This window comes from Octodon degus, unplaced genomic scaffold (assembly GCF_000260255.1).
Source record: "Octodon degus isolate 3935 unplaced genomic scaffold, OctDeg1.0 scaffold00148, whole genome shotgun sequence".
NCBI lineage: Eukaryota > Metazoa > Chordata > Mammalia > Rodentia > Octodontidae > Octodon > Octodon degus.
The window spans coordinates 506,366-511,233 of record NW_004524724.1 but is presented as its reverse complement, the minus strand read 5'-3'; the positions used below and the strand labels follow the sequence as shown (position 1 = coordinate 511,233).

Here is a 4,868-nt window from a genome sequence, read left to right as displayed (position 1 = left end):
ATTCTCTTAATGAATAGAGGGATTTGTTCTAATGGTGTTAGGACATCATGTCCGCATCTTGTACAGCAATTAACCACTAGGAAGAAGGTATGCAATGTGTTAATTATTGAAACTGTCCTACCAATTTGATTTGAAACTGTCTCATTACTGTTTGTTTATCAATAAAATTATGGGGGAAAAATAAGAATCATGCAGTTAATTTGTAAACTTTGATAAAATAACAGCCTACTCCAGTTTCTTCAGAGGTGCATGAGGTTTTCTTAAGAGTGGTGGGAAGTATGGAACAAGAGGACTTGGAAACAAGGCCAAAAGTAAACTCAGATTTTCTTTTCTTTTTCCTTTTTCATATGCCACAAGATGTTCCTGTACCATGTTAATTTCATCAGTTATGAGAAACGTCCTGAGAAGTGAGAGACATTTCAGCCTGACTCTTCTAGCCAAGCTCTGGAACTTGAGTACAAATGTCTTCTGTACAAATCGCGGCACTGTATCAAGAGCCAGCATGACCAGGATGAACCGAGGGAAATCCTAATGGGTATGGGGCAGACAGTTTCTTTGGAATATATTGAGTGAAGGGAATTCCTTCCTACTTATAAAAAAAAGTAAGAGCTAGTAAACTTTAAGTTGCCAGAAATCTTTCAGCTTTTATAAGGACTTGACTGTAATGAATTTCAATCTGAATATTGAAAAAAATATGCCTAACAAAATGGCTTTTGTGGGGGCATAATTGAAGGCAAAGAAAAGAATGTTCCAAACCTACTCTATTAAATGGACTATCACACTACCCTTGAATTCTGCTCATTGATGCTGTGGGACACGGGTGAGAAGGTGACAGGGATTTCTGCTACCAGTGACATAGATCTATGTGGACAGTTAGGGTGTTATTCCTCATGAATGAGGACACCTTTTGTGGACGTCGACTTTATCAAATCAAGACAGTGGAAATATTTAAATTTTTAAAATCAGTCACGACAGAGGCTTCAACTTTAAATCCTTGCACTTTCAAAGCTTAAAACTCCATTCAAAATGACTTAGTTTTAAAGGACTGGGTCACATGGTCTCATTAAAGAAGGCCAAAAGTGGTAATCTATGATTCCCAAACTTAAAAAATAAAGACTTTATGATAAAAAGAATATACTAAAATGCCAGGACCTATTGAACAGTAAGAGTTCATTATAAGGAAACCTCTCCTTTTTTCTATTCTCCATCCAATGGCTTAAAGTACCCAGAGCAGTTATTGCAGAATTGTCCTAATGAGCTTCATTCAGAGTGCCTCTAAGTGCCACATTTAACAGTCAAGGACAAATGCTCCTTGGCATCAACATAGTGTGGCAGCCCTATTGCTGACTGACTGTGAGGCGTGGCTTCCTCTGAGCCAGGTCTGTGGCCAGTTTGACCAGCATGAGTGGAGGAGGCTCAGCTTATACAAAGTCATGTGTGTAAGTTGTTAAAGAGGGGTGAAAATTAAAAAGTCCCACAGCAGGGAAGAAGACCACTGGCAGGGAATACCTGTCCTGCCATGGCAGAGGCGAGAATCTCTTCACAGTGCGTAGTTCGAAATCAAGTGCAATATGGGCAAACAGAGAAGGTGGTACTCTCGATATAGTTTTTGTTTTTTTTGCTATTTGCTAAGGAACTTAAGCTACAAATGCAAAATTATTAACACTAACAGGTACGGTACACCATGGGGTTCCAAAATATCTTTGTGATTAGGAAGAAAAATGAGGTGGAGGCGAGTCACACGTGTCACAGTCTTACTTTTACACTATTGTTCTTTTAAATCTAGTATTTGAATAAAATATTTCTTTTTTAATATAAAAAATGATTCATTTTTTAAGATCACCATAGTGACCTTGTCTGTTTTACGCTACAGCCAACATAACAGTAAGTTGGAAAACTTAGAATATTTGCATACTGGCACAATTTGTGTTTTAACTTGGAAAAGACTTTTCAGTTGCTTAATCACCTAAATTAACAGCAATGCTCAGCAACCAGTCCAGAATAACGCAGAATACAGTAGCTGTATTCTCACTGTGTGTTGTACTTCAAAGCCACAAGGATAGCAGCTATGTGATAACTTAAAGCAGACTCTACATTTTAGATTTCATAATCCCACATATGGATTAGCACAGGTCACTTTATTGCAGGCAACACTCATCAAAGGGCCAGTTTTCTCATAAAGAAGTTAAACTTGGGAGGCGGGAGGTGTCCCGCTCACATCAGCAGAAGGATGAGTCAAGAGACAATCTTTTCTTTTCCTTTTAAAGTAACAAAGGAACAACAAAAGACTGGCTGACTGGTACGTGGCTGTTAGAGTGCATAGCTGGTCAGGACCGAGGCTGTCGCCTGTGGCCCGTGCGGTTCCCAGCTGCCGCAGTGGACATCACGTCATCTGCACTAGAGCTTTCACCTCCAGTATTTGCAAACACTTCCTGCTCACTGGACAGCCTACAAATGACACTACACATTCCCTCTCCTTGAGTACTCAAGTAAATATCTAAAAGGACAAGAGGATTTCATTCCCCTGAAGGCAGGAAGTCCTTGCAGAGTGATCCCAGAATGCCACAAAAATAAGAGCAGCAGCTGATGCCTCTTCAGTTTCTTGGCCTTTCCACTTTCATTTCTTCTCATCGCATTTCCTCTAAGTCCTCTTGCATACCTGATCTTAAACTCTTTGCTTCTTTCTGCTGCTCCTTCCAACTACTCTCCATGTAATGTAAGGCATAATCACTTTTATCTTTGTACTTTTTTTGGTCATAAACAAAAATTTGTCGAATGTGCTTTGTCATTTCTTCCTGAGGTTCTCCTTCATCTTCAGTAAATTCGTCCATTTAGAGTCATATTCACCCTCCTCTTCATAATCTCCCTGCCTTTTGTAACTGGTCGGGAAGGGGAGCCTTGGAGGCCCTTGGGCAGATCTGCAGCCTGACGGGAGGCTTCCTTCCATTTATCTGGGCATTGCTGGGGCAGCTGATAATACTCTTGGAAGAAACTGCTTCTGAGGCAACAGGGCACTTGAGCCTTACGGGATGCCTGGGCTGCTCGCTGGTCACCCAGGGCCTGAACCAATGACAATCCTTGCCGCTGGAACTGAACCACCTAGGATCACTGACTGGCCGTCCAGGGGCGCTGAGCCTCTTATAGGTCGCCGATCATGTGAACTGCTTACAGGTTGCCCAGGGCCTCCAGAGCTGTTCACAATTTCCAGGAACTGCCCAAGCCACTTGCACAGTTTGCAGGTCTCCCAGCACCACTTGCACCACTGAGTGTCCGCCCAGAGGGATTTGAGTCACCGGCCAACTTCTTAGGCCCACTAACAGGTGGTCCAGGGCTGCGCTGGAGCTATCATTCTGACAACCGGGCACAGCAGGGCCACAGTGTGGGCTGAGCAGTCCCTGTACCAGGGCTGAGCTGGATGTGCTCCTGGCTGCCTGACCCCTGGCCCCTTAGCCTTACTCTGGGGAGTGACCGTGGGTCCAGGTTTGAAATGGCTGGGCTGGGAAGGAGGAAAGCTTTTGGTTTTGTGCTCAGTAGCAGATTTCTGAGTCCCGCTAGCAGAAGTCTTGGGACACTTGGCAAACAGGTGCTGGAGTGGGGCTTCCCAGCCCCGTTGAAAACAAGTCTGTCATGGCCCTCAGAAGGGAGGGCTGGGAGCTGCTGCCAGATCCTGCCTTGGTCCTCTGTCCCAGGATGGATTTGGATGCAGATGAAGCTAAATGTCTCTCCCTGGCTGTTCTGGGTCTGGATTTCTTCTCAGGATGTGGAATGGGCATTCCTTTGGAAGGATACCTATCCTCAGGAACTTTGGTAAGTGTTGGGCCCACACTTTCTTCCTGAGAGGGTTCCTTTTCAGATACTGCTGGAGGTAGTTTTGCATCTGTCTCCGGTTTCTTTTCCCCATGCTTTCATTCCAGGAATTCTCGCTCCCTGAGTTCTTGAGCAGTCAGAGGTTGCTCCTCTGTTTTCTTCACCGCCTTCATCTCCACTGGTTCGCGCTGCCTTTGCTCAGCCAGCCTCAGTAAGTCAGTGGGGTTCATGGGGCGGGGCACTTCCCAGGGAGGCCTTTGGCTTGCTTTCCGCTCTGGGAGGCTCTTGCTCCTCCTCGTGCTCCGACTCCCGCTCGGCCTGACTGTCCTCCAAGACGTCCTCTTCTGTGTCCATCGCGCGCTCCTGCTGTGGCTGGCGTGGCCTTCTGTCAGTGGCCTTCTCTTGGACTTCTCCTCAACAGGGATCCCAGTACACCTGTGGAAATTATCATTGGTCCTCTTGGCCCTAGGCTTGCTTTCTTGTCATGTTAGAGCTCAGTTTGCTTTTTCGCTAGTTCTTTTCTCCTTTTTTTCTTGTAAAGCTTTTTTCCTGAGCTCCTCTTCTTTTCTTCTAAGAAGCTTGCAGAGCTGCTGACTGGATGCCATGAACTTTTGGGTCTTCTTTAGGAGGCCCCACTGCCAAACTACCTTTTTGGCACGTTGTTGACACCTTGTCCTTTGGAAGCTATCAGGAGAATTTCCCTGAAGCCCATGTTCGGCTGGAGGGGAGATGCGCCAAGCACTCGGAAAGGCACGCGGGTGTGCCGCGCTGAGGTGCTCAGCTGTGCCCAGTGGACTGCCTGGGCGGCACGCTGCAACCCTCCCTGACACGACCGCCTCCACTGCCTTCCAATGCCATCTCCCAAGCCTACGCTTTAAGTGATTATGCTGTAGTTAGAAAAGAGGTGCGTGGTCCAGGGATACAGCTCAGTGGAATAGCGCCTGCCTGGCAAGCGCAAGGCCCTGAGTTCCACTCCCCGCACACACACAAAAAAGAGGTCCAGTTTCTGCAATCTTTATAATGACAAAATTAACTCTGAAATCAGAATTGAGCAAGCACAT

At 45.7% G+C, this 4,868-nt stretch overlaps 1 pseudogene; it reads right to left on the bottom strand.

Moving 5' to 3' along the window:
* Window positions 1-4,519, bottom strand: part of LOC101578190 — a 17,089-nt pseudogene extending 12,570 nt beyond the window's left edge.
* Between the last annotated feature and the right edge of the window lie 349 nt (window positions 4,520-4,868).